Source organism: Ammospiza caudacuta, chromosome 6 (genome assembly GCF_027887145.1).
Source record: "Ammospiza caudacuta isolate bAmmCau1 chromosome 6, bAmmCau1.pri, whole genome shotgun sequence".
NCBI lineage: Eukaryota > Metazoa > Chordata > Aves > Passeriformes > Passerellidae > Ammospiza > Ammospiza caudacuta.
Genome location: NC_080598.1, coordinates 54,207,620 through 54,227,061, shown reverse-complemented (window position 1 = coordinate 54,227,061; position 19,442 = coordinate 54,207,620). Strand labels below are relative to the sequence as shown.

The 19,442-nt window shown below is 38.2% G+C and overlaps 1 protein-coding gene across 1 annotated transcript in view; it reads right to left on the bottom strand.

Annotated features, from left to right (window-relative positions):
- WDR25 (WD repeat domain 25) overlaps positions 1-19,442 on the bottom strand; it is a 58,333-nt gene that overhangs the window by 37,830 nt on the left and 1,061 nt on the right. The gene's annotated exons all lie outside the window — the stretch shown is intronic.

The following is a 19,442-nucleotide window of genomic DNA, read 5'->3' as shown; positions in this document are numbered from 1 at the left end:
AGTGCTGCTTCCTATGGAAATCAAAGACAGCTCCTAACACAAGGCTGCCTCCCATAATCCTCAATGACAATTCCTCCCTGGGATATCTCAACAAGGTCCAAATCTCTGCAGCAGGAATTCCTGCTCAGGTGGGTCTCCACTGGATATGTGAAGGTAGATTTTATCTAGTATGAAGTCTGTGAAAAATACTGTTAAGCCTTGAAAACTGAGGAGCATCAAAGAATGAGTAACATGGTGAGATTCAAGTGATTGATTATATTAAGGATATTTGCATTTCCTGGCCATGCATGAGGGGTGTAGGAAGCAGATACCTCAAACATATCAGGATTTCTCAAAGTTACACATTTGACCCCCAGGATATTCAGTGTCTCCCATAAGATCTGCTGACTCAAACAAAACAGTTTGCCCCACAGATGGGGATGGCCATCTAGTGTGCAGCAGCACACACATTAATCCTCAGCAAATTCCTGACTTTTAAATGTAATAGAAAAAATTCTGCTCTGACACAGCTACCTAGAAATGTTCTAAAACAACTTGCCCATTTTAATTTTTGTTGTTTCTGCAGTTTCCCTTCAAGCATACAGCACAGTTCAGTTTTGTTCACTCAGCACAGCCGTCACCGTAACTCAGCCTTGGCCCTGATGTGGGGCCAGGCACAGCGCAGGGCTGTCACCATGTCATGCTTACTGTACCAACAGGAGCTTCCCTTCCCTTCCAGCTTCCCCACATGTTATGTTGCTCATAATAAATATATTTTACTTCTACACTGATCTCCAGCATTTCCCACCCATTCCCACCCTTCATATCCATATGTCTCTGTGCTAAAGAGGGGGATGGCTTGGGTTTGTTTCCCCCACCAGCATTACTCCAGCTGTCTCAGGTACACTGAAACTTGACTAATTCACACTAATTTTAGCACAGATAAACAACATTGGCTGTGTCATGCTATTTTCAAGTACATTCCTTTTTCAAATGAAGTCAATACAGCAACTCCTCTTCACCAAGCAATTTACACAGCATCAACATGCATCATTAGAATACTCAGATTTTTCTTTCTTTTAGGAAACTCAAGTATCTACGCATTAACAGCTTTACATAAAACAAAACTGACCAGCTTTTGTTATTCCTCCTTTGCATATCCATGCAAACCACTAGACAAAAAGGGGCCTGCCATTCCTGTGACAAATAGCAGAAGATTGCAAAGATGTTTAATATTCTTTGTAATATAGCTCAGTTCCTATAACATCATTTAGATTGCCCTACGGAGTTTCTGTACTTTGTACTTTATAACATTTAATCTCTCTCCTGTGAAATCTTGAAGAACAACCTATTCCATATGTCAACCCAACAGAAAGTTATTGACAATGATTTCATGAAGAGCTTTGTCCCAAAGGGCATTGGTAGGTAATTTGCAAATCTAATGTACTTCTAGTCAGCAGAGGGTTTTCAATGCTCACTTACATTCCTACAATGCAGCACAGTGATACAGCCCCACTGAAGCTGAATGAGAGATCTTTGATTATGTTTTTCATCAATACAAAGCACAAGAGTTTACACCAAATTTTAAGATTCAAAAAATAACCTTAAAAGAACAACTACTTACTTTTTTGACATTCTGCACAAGACTTTGGTAAATAGGTTTTTCTTTATTAATAGGTCGGGGGTTGTTTATTTCAATAATAAATTCATAAACATTAACACAGACATAATAGTCATTCTAAAAATACAGGATTTTTTTTCTTAAAGCAAATAAACATATAAAAATTTTGTACTTGTTTTACCCAGATATCATAAACTGAAGAAAAACTACAGCAATTTAAGACACAAGAAGCTGCACCTCAAAGAGAGATTATTACTGTAGTCCAAATGTTTCAAAGCTAGTTTCCAGACGTAACTGACTTTTTAAATTTAACTAGGAGTACAGCTCAAATGAGAAGCACTGCTACACAAGTGTGGGTGGAAGCATCTATAAATACTCAGAACTTTACATGTTAAAAAGTATCTACTATGCTCTCCAGCAATAGTTTAGAAATAAGGTAACAAGCTTGCATATTCATTGTGATTTTGTCATATTGTGGTGATTCTATCACTAACTTTCATTTTACAGCTGGTGTGAGAGCATGCCTTTGCAAGTGGAAATGAAAATAATAGCTAAAACCCTAGGAGCAGATTAAAAACTAACTTTCTCCTCCGTGGATGTTGACTTGAAACTATGAATTAATGACAGAATTATCAAGGAGCAGATATGAACATGCTGACACTTGCAAACATTGCCTGGCATTTACACAGGACCCAATTAAGTTATTTTTAACTAGAGAAGTAAATGTAATATTTAATTGTTTTAAAATACCCAGCACTGCCCTCCCCTGTTTTGCTCTAAAGCCTGATGAACACACTTCATTTAGCAAGCAATAATGCAGAACTGTGGCATTCTATCTGCAGGGGCAGCCTCTGGTCACATTCCCATAGTGCAAACTACTTGATCAGTACACAAGTGCAGTGGTACTGTTGAAGTGGGGGGGAGACGACCATCCTTTAATGCATCAAACTCCGATTTATTGATCGATCAGTCAGTTTAAATAATAGTGTTAATTAACTTCATGCATATTCCAAAATCCAGGTTTACGATAGGCTAACAGAGAAAACTCTAACCACTCCTTTTGTTTTACAATACCGATAATTGTTTACACAAAACTAAACCAGTGTTCCCACTGTGATATGAAAGGTTCCCAAAACTTCCACATCTGTTCCCAGGGTGCCATCTTTTCCCAGAGAGGGTGTTTTGCTTGTTATGGGAAGACTGCCTGAGAACCTTATTGTTTATAAAGTGATGCCTGAGAGAGTCTAATTGTTTATAGAAATCAGGCTGGGAACTGCTTTTGGAACTGCTTTGCAACTACCTTTTACTTTTCTCTCAATTGCATGGCTTCATGGCCTTTTTCTTTAAGCCATGCTTGAACTAAACTCCCGACATGGTACCATAAGAAATGTCAGTTAAACTCAGCCCAGGGAAATAGCTGTGTGTCCAGCAGAGCATCTCACCAGCTGGTGAGCAGCTCTGACACCCAATTGCTCTGGGCAGCAGAGCCTGAACATGCACATAACCCCAAAGGTCCAGCACAGGTCCCAGAGAGCTCAGCTCCTTGGCACCAGTGCAACACAAACATTTCAACCATGCAGCCTCGGGTTCAGCATTTCCCACTGCAGCACCAGTACAACACTGTGGGATTCACATCCTCTGAACCTGAGAGAAGCAGAGAAAAGAATGATCAAAACAATTCTTATCTCATTTGCTGCTCCTGTCTGCCAAAGTAGAATGCAATATGGAGATTGCTTACCCAAAGTGATATTGTTTTGTTTCCCTGGCCTATCAGGGCCAAGTGTGTGTGCATTCTGTCAGTCAGCAGACAGTCATGAGACTCTGGGCAGTTGAGTTGGGTGCTTGTGCAGATTCAATCTAGATGTAATGTAATATAGTATAGAATAATATACTATAATAAAGTAATTAATTAGCCTTCTGATATCAGTGGATACCAGTCTGAGGCATCAGTGGATGCATCACTTTCTTCCCCACTTTCTCCCCCAGGGGTTGCCCTAATTTACACTACAACACACCTACAGGAATGTTACTTCACCTAGAAATATTTCACTGCATTTACTTCACTGTCACTGCAGACTTACAGAACAAAGAATTTCAAAATTCGACGTTAATTCAAATATTTGGGGTGTGGCCTACTTGAAAATTCTGGTAGCACTGTAGGCTACTATCTCCTAGCAAAAATTTAAAGAGAGTAGTGACAGTTCTGGCCAACTTTCAAGAGTATTTAAATCTATTTAAGCACATAAATGGGAACAATTTCTAAAATAAATAAGAAATGTCAGCAGCTGAATATCAACTTTTTTGATAATTCAGACTCTGTACTGAGATACTCAAGAGCAGATTTCCCAAAGAAAATAAGAGCCTTTCATGTATAAAGGCAGTAGAAAAAAGTAAGCCAAAAATGTTTTGTTCCAACCCATTTGGCATAGCAGACACATGGGAAAGCTTTTTGACATCATTACCAGACCATTTAGTTAGAATGTGTCTATGGCATTACCTAAATACTTAAAATCAACACCTGGTGGTTGTGAAAAGTTTTTTTCATCCAAGTCACTCTACAGATGAAAAATTATCATTGGGAAGTTTCCCCAATGAAGTCCTTATCAATTCCAACACTATTTTCACATAACATGTTGAAGACCCTTCCACAATCAGATTCACTTTATTATTTTAGCTTCCTATTACTCAATGTCTCCTCTCTTTGTGCTGCCATCGCTAAAATACTTTTACTACTTGAAAAAATATTCATCATTCCCCTTAGTTATGCCTTCCTGTACCTGCAGTTATCTCCCCTCCCACCGCACAAAGCAAAGATAATTAGTTTAATTAATCTTCATGACTGTTTCTAAAATTTAGTAACCTTTCTTCCTGTTCTCCAAACTAGTTTGAAATTGATGTCTGAGAGATCAAAACATCTGCTTAGCATGTTTTAAGTGCTGTCCCAAATTAAAAACTTGAAAGTATTTAATGTACTATATAGAAAAATATTATTCTGAAATGTAAGCTACAGGTTATTACCAGGATTTCAATGGAATCTCTATTCACACAGGTTCATGAAATGTGCAGGCAAAGAGAATATGCAGTTTGTAAGTAAAAGTAGTTGACAATAGAGGTCTTCTGCTAATATAAGGCTCTTTTATATATATCTAAATATATATATTTTCAATATACATGCACATATACACATAAGCACACATGAAGTGCACTGCTGCAAACAAGTCAAAAGAATGATTCACTATTGAAGAAAGATTTATTTTAATGGAAAAACATTGAAAAAAATCCTTGCATATTTCTATTAAGTTTCTACCTGAAAGGCAGAGAAGAAAGATGGAAGAGGGAACCTGGAAACTAGAATATAGGGAGGATTTTCTAGGATCTATGAGGGGTTTTTTTTTGGTTGCAGTGTAAGCTTTCTTGGGCTGTGGAATGCTCTCTGCCAAGAAAAAACATCCTTAGAGAGAGAAAAGCATACAGAGCATAAGTGCTGTGACTGAAAGAAACCCTTCTGGTATTATCATAAGCCATATTTCTTTAGCTGAAGATGTCAACACACCTTTGTAACACCTCATGATGGATCTAGCCTGCTAGCCTAATTTGCTACTTCTTCTCTTTTCTTATGCTGCCTAGGGAAAAAAAAAATCAACTGATTGCTTTTTCTAAAAAAAATATTACACACGTCACAGTTCAGGTGTTAAAAACCAAATGGAACGAAATAACTGATTATCTGTGCTGCAGTGGTACACATAAAGGCATAGAGGGCCTAAGCAACTGCAACAATTTCAGAATGATTTAAATAAAATCTGGATCTTATACTGAGAAACCTTTAGAAGCAAAATACATTTTTCACAGTAGGTAAGAGATTCCAGAAACATAAGTACTACCCTGAGTAATTATTTTTAATTAACTAGCAATGAGGCACTATTTCCAAATGTGACATTTAAAGCACATAATGTGATTGTGAATATTCACAAAGATAATTAAGTTCATCTGCTTCAAGTCCTTGATTTCAGCGCATCTGAAAACACCTCTTAAACTATCATTAGACCTGTAATCAAGTATTTTGTTGCTCAGGAAAATTGCATACCTTTGCTTACCTGCTAAGATTGGGATATGTATTCAAATACCAGTACGTGGCTTTTGAGAAGAAACTCTCCTTCAGGCAAACACTGAGGAGAAAAAACCACTTATTCTGATTGTTTTCTCAAAAGGGACCATTAAAAATTAATTCCTCACACCATCAGATGGAAACAAAACCACAAATTTCTGTGTTTCCCTAACTGAACTCAAGGTCACAAGACTGATGTGAGCCATACTTGACTGAAAATCTTCATCATCAAGTAAGATGTACCCCCAATGCACATACTGAAGATACTATTCATGATAGGTTGCATACTTTCTTCCATCTTCTTTATAGCTAGATCCATTTCTCTACAAAAAGAAAAATACAACCAAATTCAGGGATGAAATACAATGTATAATATAAAAATGTGAAAATCAGAAAAGCTACTGACTTCATTCTCTTGGGAAAAAAGTTTAAGCTGTTACTCTTCAGAGGGAGAAGGAGCCTTTGATCATCAACTCTGATCTTGATCAAGACCTTCTTAGAGATATAAACTCTGAAAATAGCAAAAAAATGACCCCAAGAACAGAGTGTCAGAAGAGTCATGACTTGGTGTTTTCTCCTTTGTTCCTTTAAGAGTAAAGACAGCTCCTTTCCATTAGAAAACAGATTAATGAATAATGGGCTCCAAGATGGAGAAGAAACATTTAGACAGCATTTTAAAGTACAAAAGGTTAAATTTACTCTATCACTCTCCAATTATTTGACAAAGATGATTTTTAATCAGTCAAAACAACAGTGTGAATTATTATGTACTCTAAGGATGTCCTACTAGTCAGGATCTCTCAGCCCAGTTTGAATAGCCGTTTTTTTCAAAGAGAGAAAACTCTTTCTTGATCAAACTCTTATCAAGGATTATGTTTGAAGAGAAAAATAAGGCAAAATCTTTCTAAAAAAAGAAAAATGAAATATTCTTAAGGTGCATAGTGCCAAGAAACTCCTGACCTTGTCTAAAAGCCAGTTCCTGCTGCTGCCTGGCTGCATTCAGTGTAGATTTACTATTCTACTTTAAAGTCCATTGCAAGCACAGGCAATGCCCACAGCCAGGAGAGCAGAGGGGATGAGACACTCTGTGCCACAGGTCATTGGCCCCAGCCAGCACCCTGCTCACACCAGCAGCCAGCTGGACCTCACCCAGGGGGTGTCACCCTCCAGGAAAGCGTTGGTCCATTCTCAGCAGTGAAGGGACAACACCTGAGCCCAAACATGGCACACATCTCATACAACCAATTCCAGGCTTGCAAAGAACCTCCTCAAGAGATCTATCTACATGTTACCCACCTTCCCCAAGATCTGTTTCCTTAAACTATAAATAGACTGAGAAAACAAGAAGAAAGAAAATGTTCTACAGTCTCTGGAGATGAGCAACAGCAAGAATTATGAACATGTTGCTACACTCCTACTAAAGACATGACTTCAGATAAAAGTGATCTTCAACCTAACTAAACAATAAAATCATAACTGTAGTTCTCTTCCAAGTGCTTTCAGAGAAAAGTAACCAACTCAGGATTATCCAAAAGAAGAAATACAGAAGAATAAAACTTACTCCAGATCTTCCTTTCCCTTTCTTTATTCTCTGCAAGAACACTGGAATGCTGTTGAAACACTTTCTTACAGTCATTTTGGCAAGTTTCATGAGGAATTATCCTGTTTCTATATAAAGTGGTCAGCAAAATAAAATAGGCAGTGAGAGGTTAGACTACACTAAACGCTGCTACACCAACATTACTACCACCAAGTGCAACAGGTTAGCCCTAAGGCAAGCCAGGTTGCCAAACTGGCATTATTTGAAGGCCAACTGCTCCAGTGCACATCCTCAAAGCTACTGGACAGTTTAAATCAGGACACTTTAAATCCCCCAGAGCAGTGGGTTACTGCTTTCTATAACAAAACAACCAAGGAATAGAAGGAATAATTAAAAAGCAAAACTATGCCATTGGTATTTTCTCCTATTATATTTGTAAGCATGACAAAATAATGTCTTCAGACAGTTCAGGGGAATAAAAAATGTATGTTTCTGATGCTCATCACTGTATTTACAGCAAATTAAGAGGAAAGCAACAGATTAAATCATGTTTTTCAATTGAATTCATCTGTTCTACAGAGCTGGCATGATGGTATTAGACCATATGCACCATAACACATAGATTATTGTATGCTATTTTCTCAAACCATTCTAAAATCCAAATTAAGTATCCTGTGAATAATTGCAGAGATTTGTACCAAAGAAGCCTAGAAATTAACATGTAATACCTATGTATTAGGTAACCCAAATGAAAAATCAGAAATTCTCAGAAAAAAATATCAAATAGTTGAGCAAAGTCAGACCAAACAGCAAGATTCATACCAACAGAGGCTTTGTTTGACATTTTAGTCATCTGTATCAATCAATCTTTTTTAGCTAGTTCCCACTATTTACAAGAGACATGGGCTTACCAAATGCTGAGTAACACAGCAAGCTGACAAGGAGAGAAAAGAGAGAAAACAGGAAAATTAAAAGAGAACCACTATTTTTTTACTCTGAAGACAGGCAACCTTTACATTACAATGCTCACCAAAAAAAAGTAATTTGTAATAAGTGTATACATTCAGATATTTAAAATCATCAGTTATCAAGGACTCTATCCTTCTCAAGAGCAAAGTGTGTCTGCCATGCCATCAATCCTCCTCCTTTAACATAGCATGTTCTTTATTGTGCAGAAAGGTTCTGGGACAATTACACCTGAAGCTAATCACAAGTTTTCCATAATCCATTGACTCTAAGGAATTTGCTCATATAGATCACATTCTCAGACAGCTAAAAGTTATGAGAGTGACTACAAAATAGCTAAAAAATAGCAATTGTACATTCATGCTGGGCAGACAGTGCAAGAGAGCAACTTCCCACACACACCAAAACAAAGTGAAGACTTCCCATGTAGTTTGCAGTTAACCTTTAAGTGTTTTGTGACTAATCACTGCACTATGGCTAACCCTGTGGATGTTCCTCAAATGGCAAGCTCCTGGAAAATGCAGAAGTGTAAAGTTACAATTTCCTTACACATCAGCTAGTGATTCAAGCTATAGTTTGTTCTAAAATATGAAAAATCAGAATTATTTTAGCATAAGACAAAGCTAAGTATAGACACTTAAATCCCCACCTCTGCTGAACATTATGTATCCACAAAAATTTACTTCAGATATATCAGCTACTCCACAGAGAGCAGTGGGTGTGTTTGGGATGACATGGTTCAAGCAGAGCAGTTTGATGCACATATTCAAGTAATTAAAGAGAAACATACATTTAATGACAGGTAGCTAATAAGAATTACTTTTAAACCACTAAATTCCCTACTGCTGCCCCTGTGTGGAAGAAGAACATGGCATAAACGTGGCAGCTTCTCATCAGCTTCAGAATGCAGTGTAGTGTGTGTAGTAGTGTGTTAAGAATAACACATGGTGCTCACAAGACCCAAAAGCACAAACCCACTAGTGGTTCCTGCAGACAGTACTTGTGCCCAGAAAACACTTCAGCAATCAAGATCTTACCAGCAAGCAAAGGAGAACTTCAAATGTACTGCAGCTCTCCAGGAGATAATTAGCTAAATTACTATAGCCATTTATTAAATAATCTGGTTTCCCCTTCATCACTATGAATCATATTCATTAGCATCAATCACTTCTTCAAGTCACAAACATTTATGCTCTATTAAAAGCAGGGATTCCTCAGAAGTGCTAGACACCTCAATTTCAAACTCACAGCACTTTGCAGATAAATTGCCTCAAGAATTCTCAGTTCCTACAGGTAAGGAAGGACTGGCTACTTTCACAAGCATATCCCACAGACACTTGCATCCCACAGATTTGGAGTACCCACTGTGGTGTAAGAAGCACTGTTCTACTCACAACACAAGTCTTAGCAACTGCACTCCCAGCTTCTGAAACACTGTGTGTCAACTCCTGCTGGCCTGGGACTTAATTCTGAAAACAGGAGAGAGAAAACCACTACAAACAAACTCCATTTAGTTTTATGGATTTTTTTTCTTAAGCTTCAGTTAAACAGTAGCTGTTAAAATTCAAATCACAGCTGTTTGTACTGTACCTCAATACTATCCTACTTTTTAATATAAAACTGCCAATCAGCTAAGGCTACTCATGTGCTTTACAGCTTTATATTGATCTATGTACCTATATAAAATCAGATACCACCAGACACCACCTTCTTCACACAGTCAATAAAACAAAGTACAAACAAAACAAACAAAAAAGGAGCAATTAAAAATTAAAAACCTGTCTCATTCTTGCACATCATCCACTGGGAGCACCTGGCACAGCAGAGACAACAGCAATGGACAAGTTCTGGTGAGCCAACCATCAGATGAGTGGTGGCTGCTCATCAGCACAGCAGAGCTGGACACTGCCAGCTGTGCACCCACTGACAGGGTATTTGTGCAATGGCACAGAGCAACCCATCACTGCAGCAGGTCTAAAAATAAAAATAATGGTAGACAGTTGTACTTTGTACAGTTGTAATTTCTTTTGGGAAGAAATCACTAATCCAAATTTACAAGTAATTTCTGTCCATCCCCAATGTTAATCAGGTGATTTTCTTATTTTAAGAAGTAGTTTTTGGAGTCTTACTGCCCACCCTGATTTGGAGTAATATCTGAGGTAGTACACAGTGATTTAGAATAGCTATCTGAAAACCTGAGCTATAATGAATCTTGCATTTATCAGGCAGCCTGGGCAAGTTTAATTTTCTTTACAACTTCATCCTTTCAACTAAAAAATAAACCATTTATTATTTCCAACGCTATTGAGAATGTTAATAACTGGAGGGAGAAAAAAAAAACAAAAACAAACTAAACACAAACAAAAACAAAGAGAAAAACCAAAAAAACCAAAATATTAAAGATCCTCTTATCTGGAAAATATAGATGCAATCTTAAACCCTCTGATGTCAGTGACATAACCCAGTATTAAACATGAAAACTAGTTATTTGATTATGGAAATAAACTATTAATTATGTCAAGCAGCTACGTGTTTTGCTAGCAATGAGGACATTTTAACGAGCACCATTTCAGTACCAGCAAGCAGAGTAAGATTGAACTACCTAATTAATTTTAATTTCTTCTGCATTGTTAGCATAGTGCTAGCTTTAACATGCTTATATGACTATGTCAGCCCTAACCACCTGCACCCCTAACTGCCATCCTTTCCATAGAAAACCAGCTGTGTTATCCCTTAGCGGATAAAAATACAAAATTCCAAGCACTAGTCACAATGTTCAGAATGAGAAAAAAATTTTTAAAGAGTACATTATCATTTGGAAAGAGGGAAGGAGACCAGAGAAAAGGACAGATTCCTAGTTCTGACTTCAGGAAGCAAGGTGTTACACAGCTGGCACAGGGCACAACACACAGGCACATCAAGTCTTCACTATCATGCCCAGTGTTGATCCACCAACCAACAGAAACATCTGAGAAAGGCAGAAATTTTTATAACATTTTCAGGTATGTCCTAGAAGAAAAACAGCAGTTTTATTAAAAAGAATATAAAATAAAGCCTCCATAACCACAGTGAAGGTAAAGACCAGCCTTAACAATGTAACCAGCCTGTCACCCAGCACACAGGAGCTGCAAGACAAACCCAACACAATTCCACAGCAGCCACTAAATGCTTTTTCTTTGAAGAGACATAATTACTGCAATGAAACATGATATGTATGATAAAGGACTGTAAGTCATTAGTTCCATAGTAATGAAGCAAGTTCTTTGATGAACAAGGGGTTTTCTAATGTTTCTTCCTCCTGTAATTTAAAGGGAATTTATGACTAACAGTTGTTTTTATAGAATAAATACATAGCAAAGGCATCAATTAAATTCTTTCTATGAGGCTTCATCCAAAGATCAAGTGTTAGCAATCCTTGGTACATTCACTGGTATTATGACCTTGAAGATGCAGCTATATGACACATGCTAAAAATAAATTCTGCTTTAAAAAGAGCAAGTGAAAATAATAGAAACTTCAGGAAAACTCCTTCTAGCCCAGATGCCAGATAAATCCTACACAAGTAATCTCTCTATAGAATCTGAAAAAGTAGAGCAAAATTTCTCAAAAAGTTGTTTCCTTGACAACATTGACAAACCAAGAAGGGTAAGGAATCAAAGTCATAAGATGCCTTGTGGTTTGTTAGCAGATTTTTTTTAAATATATAGCAGTATGTAAGATGCAGCTATAAAGCCAGATTTCTAGAAAAGCAGCAAGGTTAGATTGGTTTTATTTATATTTTCAAACAGCAAAATTATTCAGAATTTCTTAACTGTTACAAAAAAAAATTATACTCCCATAATATATTATAGTCACTTAAGAACTTAAAATTACTTTAGCACATTCTTTTCCCAAGTACCAAAATCTTGACTGTTTCACCAGCAATCTTACTGACACACCCAGAATGGGGACAAACCATCATTCGTCTGTCGCATCTCAGCTGACATTCTGCCACTGGCCTGCCCAGCAGCTGCCCACACGGGTGCTGGGTGAAACTGGAGAGCTTCCCTTGGACATTCCCAGTTCAGCTGCATTGGAGGCTCTGCCCCACTGCCATCCCTGGCCCTGACTCTGCCCTGCCAGGAGCACAAGGCTCCTTTCTCCTCTGCTGCTTCAGAGACAGAGGAAACAACTGCAAGAGCTCCCAGCAGAAAGGAAGGGCAGAGCTCACCCATTAGGGACAGATGGGTTGATAGGAGAAAAGTCAGATAAACACTTTAAATTCCTCATACTTCTGCAAATAGTGATACAAGTAAGCAAAACTCTTTCTAGGTAACATGAGAGAACAGAATCCTTTCTTCCACATCTCTGTTAAGGATATTTAGAAGTAAGTCTCCATAATTTTGGATTTCCAGAGAAGAAAAGTTCGTGAAACAACACTGTCACAACAACCATGTTATCCTGTGCACCTCACCTGTGGCCACTTTGCACCTGTTGATCAGTGTCAACCAAATTTCACAGAAGCCCTCAAGTGTTTTTCTCTCAAGGCTTAATCATGCTAAGCAGCTGAATAAAAGATACTGCAGAAGATCCAGAGAAAGAAATTGAAGAGGATTTGTAGTCAGACTCAAAATACAGACAGGCTTCAGTAACTTCCCTGCTCTTGGAAGAACTTTTATTTTCAAAATTTTTCTTTAAATAATTCCCAATTTATTTTTGCAGGGGTGAGGGGGAACACAGCTACACTGTGAAATATCCATCCCACTCTTCTCCCCCACGGCCACATCCTCTCACACAGCCATAGAGCAGTCAAAAAATGTTTCACAAGAACACTGGGGGTATCACTCCTGCATTCTTTAAGGAAATCCTAAGTCAGGAGTCATTTCCAAGTGGAAAAAAACTCAAGATATCACAAAGCTAAAAACCTCACCCAGAAGCTGAGAGGTTCACTGCATTTTTGCCCTCTCTCTTTTCCTCAAATGTCAGTCTTCATACAAGTATTAAGATAAATTCTAATCCAAAGCAGTACTGAATTTAGTTCCTGTTAGTGCAGAAGGAAAGAAACAATGGCTTATCAAACCCTACAGAGATGAGGATGCTGCTATTTATACTCAAAGAAACATACTCCTTTGAAAAAAATCCTTTGAGGCCTAAGAGTGTGTCAAACACTCAGAACATAATAAAAACTATACAAGTCATCTCCAGCTGTGGATTCTGAAAAAGTGAACAAAGGCATTACAAGGATTTCTGTTTCCTTGACAACTACATCACTGGAAACAAGGAAATAATTAAAAAAATATATCTCTCTAACAGCACTCTCTAAACATTATCAAGGTACTAAAATACCAAATATGAAACAACTCTTACCCACACAAACCTTTGGGATGAAGAGACCAAAATTCACCACTTTGATGAACTGTTCTTTGCTGATATGTGTCACCAGCTTTTGCAGAACAATTGGGAGAGCTATCCATTACATCCTGACCTGGATTATCATCTACCCATGGCACAGCCAGAAGCTTTCACTGGTGGTCAAATACATTCCTTCCTGCATGATGTTCCTTTTCTTACAAAAATAAGCATGATGGAGGATACTTCTCATTGAAGTGTATGAAACAATTCTTTTTCATCAACAAGATGATCAAGGGATACAAAAAACGCTGGTATTACCATGCATGTGCCTATCACATAAGTGTACTGCCATCTTAATAACCAGCAATCTTACAGTCACTGGAAAAAACATGCACAGTTCTAAACAGAGAAGAGAAGAGAAGAGAAGAGAAGAGAAGAGAAGAGAAGAGAAGAGAAGAGAAGAGAAGAGAAGAGAAGAGAAGAGAAGAGAAGAGAAGAGAAGAGAAGAGAAGAGAAGAGAAGAGAAGAGAAGAGAAGGCCAGAACCTTCATAAAGAGAGTTTTGCTTCAGTATTTCTGCTAATATTTAGCAGCCTCTTCAACAAGAAAACAATGGGGTTTTTCCCACATCTAGGTAAGCAGCACACAATATCCCGAATATTAGCATTTCCTTGCCACTTCCAAGATAATGGGGAGAACTACTTGTTCTAAAAATCAATCTAAGAGTTGCCCTACTGGAGGTACTAGCAGCATGATAGCTAATTCTGCTTAGTGAACAGTTTGAATCCAGCCTAGCTGTGACAGGGCTACAGCCATCTGAAAGCCATGCTTGAGTGTACAGCAAATATGCTGGCAGCTTAAATTTATTCCTTAATAAACAGACACACCTGTGACAGAACAACAAGAAACACTACCTATTCCAAGTGAATTGTGTACAGAATAGTTGAAAGCAAAAATATTAGGTTTTGTTACTCTGAGACAGGGTAATGGCCAATATCTAGGAAATCTGTGTTGTCACTATCTGTGCCACACACAGTTTATGGATTGAGGCCATCCTCTTCTATCATTCAGCCCAATACAACAGGATAAGGAGTAACAAAATTCCTGGAATATACTACTGTGCTGTCTTTCTCCTAACAGACACAAAATCACAAAATAATAAAATACTTTGAAAGTATAATTGAAAATTGTATTTCTTGTGGCATTTGACACACTCCAGGAACCAAAATCCGTACATTAAATTTAATGAGTAACATACCACTCTAAATCTAATGATCACAAAAGAGTCTCAGAAAAATGGAGAAGTATCTGGAAGAAATCTCTTGAGGTAGCAAGTTACAAAGATTAACTGCTTAGGAGCTCTGAAATCCCAACTTGAAAATAAGCACAGACCAGAAGAGGACTTAAAGGGGCCACAAACCTTTGACTTGCTCTTCTTTACTCATCCACTTAGAGACTGACTCCTGGTCTGAACCAGGATGGTTGTTATGTTCTTAATCATGGGAAGCCAGCAATGCCCCTGCTCAAGAGGCTTACATTATTAAACTCATTTAAAAACTTTTACTTTACTTGTTTTGATAGAGCTGGAACTAAATGACTATTCAGCTAGGCCAGTAGGGAACAGAATATATAAGAAATACTTGCAACAATGTATTAGTACACAAAGTGCTATTAATATACATTTTGCATACTCAAGAATTGCAGCACTTTCTTACCTTGATCTTGTTTAACAATGGAGTGAAAGTGCTGAAAATTAAGAAATCCTCTGCAACAAACATAACACCTGCTGTGATGCTCTAAATAAAATATGAGAAACACAAAATTAAGAGCTAGCAGATGATTATATAAAGATGTTACCTTGAGTTAATTTTAAGGTAAACTAGGAGATACAGAACAAAGGCATGGGATGCTGAAGTTATGAACAATTGTTAAAAAGCTAAGTCCAGCACCAGTAACTAGTGAAAATGTTAACATCTGTGTGGCTCTGTGTAATGACAAGATCTTCCAAATAAAAGACACTGACAATGTGAATTCAGCTTTATGGTCTCTGCAAGTGATAAAAAGGCACAACTTTTTAATGTTCTCTGCTACCAAAGACAAAAAGCTGTATTCAATGGCAATCTGTGATTCTGGATGCTGTATTTGGGGTTCTAATCCAGAAGTACCTAAACAAGGTCTGATGTTCAGAAAGCATTGAATATCCACACTATGGGAACCAGGCACCTTTAACAGCAGTGATAACTCTCAAAATTTATGCAAAAAAAAAAAAAAAAAAAAAAAAAAAAAAAACCAGTAGATGAGATATTAAAAGAATTAACACTATTCAGCTATTCAAACAGAAGGTAGAGAAGGGTTATTCAAAGAAAGCAAATTTAACCAGTTCAGACAACAATGTTTCACAGTTCCTAAAATCCATACCTAAGCTACTCACAATAGTGTTACAGTGTAACTGTGAAGAGCAGCACTGCCTCAGCAAGAGCTCTCCCTTCCCTACATATTCAAAATCTAGCATTAAATATTCTTCTATTAATGCTCCAGATTTGAAGAACCATGGATAATTTGCAATACCTATCACTTCCTAGATGAGGTTCTATATTATTTTCAGGTCTCTCTGAAAACTCAGGGGTTTTCTTACACATTTAGCAACATATGCATAAACTTGTAATTTGGGTCTTTCAACATACAACATAGAGGCAAATATTAAAGTCTTTGAGTCCTCATTCAGAGGCAGTTTAGTTCCCATCCCTTTCTAACACGCTGAGGTGCCCCATCTGCTGGCACAAGTGTTACTCTAAAGAATTCTGCCCCGAGCTGAAAACTGATACTTTTTCCAACTTCACCACTTGAAGTGTTCTAAATGCAGCAGTACAAAAGAAATCAGATCAAATACTTCTAAAGAAAACCATGAAATGCACAAAAACATAGTTCATTCATTCATAATTATGCAAGTTATTTTTACTAGATGCTTACGATGATCTTCCAGCTCTAGGTTATTCTTCAGACAACAGAAACTGAAAACATCAACTCATTTACTGTAAATACTTTAGCACGACTCACATTGATTCATAAAGGTGTTAAACTGCATTTTCAACCCGAGAGAACATAAATGGAAGACTGTACTTTTCTCCTGATCTAAACAGGATACATACACATACTTAAAAAGTAAAAAAAACCCACATAATCAGTTCCATATACACATTTTAGACATCCATCTGTGTGATATGAATGACTTAGTCATCATAATTTAGACAGAAATAAAAAAAATTATGATCACTAAGGTAAGTAAAACAAGTGTTTCTTCCTTCTCCATGCCAAGTAAAAAAAATTTAAAAAAAGAAAATCCTTTTCCACAAAGGAAAATTCTTAGTCTGTGATGAAAGAGGAAGTTATTAAGACGAAATTATAAGAACAGATAAAATATACAAACTGAGTAAGAGATTTGGTTCAAGCACTTAAGCCACCATAGTCATCTCAACTTTGAACACTCCATTCTGAGAAATCCCCACTAATATTGGACTCTTCAAAATACAAATGTCTTAATGCATAGGCTGGGTGTAAGGACTGAATCCAAGACATTTACTCGTAAAAACAGTCACAGTTATTCCTGTGGCTAACTGAAAGTACAGAGTTTCTAGGGTCTGAATTGCCTCTTCTCTCTGATCATACAGAGATTTTAGGCTTTTAACTGTGCTTTGAGTTTCACCCAGATCAGATGTTGAAAGTAAATCATGCAAACATCCTGAGTGTCTGCATATTCCCACTAAAGGGAAAGAGGACACATATTCACTCTCTGGATTTAAATGAGCAATTCCAAGCAGGTGTTTTTTGGGGGAAAAAAATACACAATCTGTGTGAAGTTAAAAGGATGAGGAAAAAGAAGAGTTGACCTGCATTTTCAATCGGCTGTTTTATGCTATACCAGAAAATCGACAACTTCATGCAACAGCAGACAGCCAACATCAACTCCCAGAAGGTAAAGCAGTGCTGCCACAGTCACCAGGGATTTATGTGCTCGTGATCCCAGAAAGGGAGAGAATCTGGGAGCCGAACACCCAGTGAATCCTCGAATCCTCGGTGTCACCGCGCCCTCTGCTGCCCAGGACAGCCAGCGGCTCCCTGAGACACAGCATCCTCAACACCCACAGCATCCTCAGCGTCCACAGCACCCACAGCATCCTCAGCACCCACAGCATCCTCAGCACCCACAGCATCCTCAGCATCCACAGCACCCACAGCACCCACAGCATCCTCAGCATCTACAGCATCCACAGCATCCACAGCACCCACAGCATCCACAGCACCCACAGCACCCACAGCACCCACAGCATCCACAGCACCCACAGCATCCACAGCACCCACAGCACCCACAGCACCCACAGCACCCACAGCATCCTCAGCATCCACAGCACCCACAGCACCCACAGCACCCACAGCATCCTCAGCATCTACAGCATCCACAGCATCCACAGCACCCACAGCATCCTCAGCATCCACAGCATCCACAGCATCCACAGCATCCACAGCACCCACAGCATCCTCAGCACCCACAGCACCCACAGCATTCTCAGCACCCACAGCACCCTCAGCACCCACAGCATCCTCAGCACCCACAGCATCCACAGCATCCACAGCACCCACAGCATCCTCAGCATCCACAGCATCCTCAGCATCCTCAGCTGCCCTCCAGAACACAACGTGTGCTTTCAGACTTCCTAAGAGCTACGGTATTCCTGCATTAATTTTTTAGACCTGCATGCTCTGAAGTGTAGCCAGCACTAGTATACTTCATTTATATTGAATTTCTAAGTTTTGAGGGACCTAAAATAGATTTCTTCAAAAACTGGCTTTACTGTTAATGACTGATTCCAAGCAGGCATGGTAACACTGATTCAGAAAAATAATCTTTTTTATGCTCAGAAGACAAACCAGACTGGCCATTATTTCAACTTTGTAATAATTTTATGTTGCAGCAACAACTCAGATTTTAGATTTTTATACCAAATTCAACGCATCCATAACTTCACTTGTCAGTACAAATGAGGCTCTGGAATACTCAACAAACATTAAGCAGATGATGTGACAATTTAAGACAAAAGGTCAAATTCAGACATCCAGTGGTCAGTATTGTACAATCTAAATTTACATTGCTGCTTAACAGAAACACCCATCAGCACTTTTTGCATATCTTAGCCTTTTCCTTCAAGCTCTGTTCTTCAAGCAAAAGCCAAGATATAACAAATATACTGAAGATGACCTGAAAGGAGAAATAAAGGTCCTTTTTCCCCTACATTTAATGTTTAAGAAAAAAAGAGGTTTCAAAATCCTCGTAAAGAAGATGGAGGAACTATGTTGGTATTCTGGTACAAGGGCTGTTCTTCTTAAGATTTACTAAAGTCCTAAATTTTAGAAGCAGGAAAATGCTAAATACATGTTAGATGCAATAAAGCATGTCTCCCACCAGAAAGGACACTTTCTGAGCACTCTCATCAAAGGTATGTTCCTGTGCAAGGCCACTTCAGAAGACTATTATTTGAACCCAGAGGCACAATCAGCTGGGAAAGCTGGGAAAGCATATACCCATTACCCATTTTAAAAATAAAAGCCTCATTGGACTGACTAAATTACCAAAGAACTGAAGACAAATTCATTAAGGCTAGGAGGAAAACTCACTCTGAGTATTGAGCAATTAACCCTTGAAACAAATTAAAGTGAGAAGACCCCTTAGATCATGACAAGACAGTTCTGAGATGCAAAATCCATCTGACCTGATCTACCTCCTCCAGCAGATGTCACACAGGCCTGTCAGAATAATTAAAAATATCATTCCAGTGTTGGCAGTTAGTTGATTAATGACTCATGGCAGAATCTGTGTGCATACCCTAGTGCTCATGGCCATTGGGA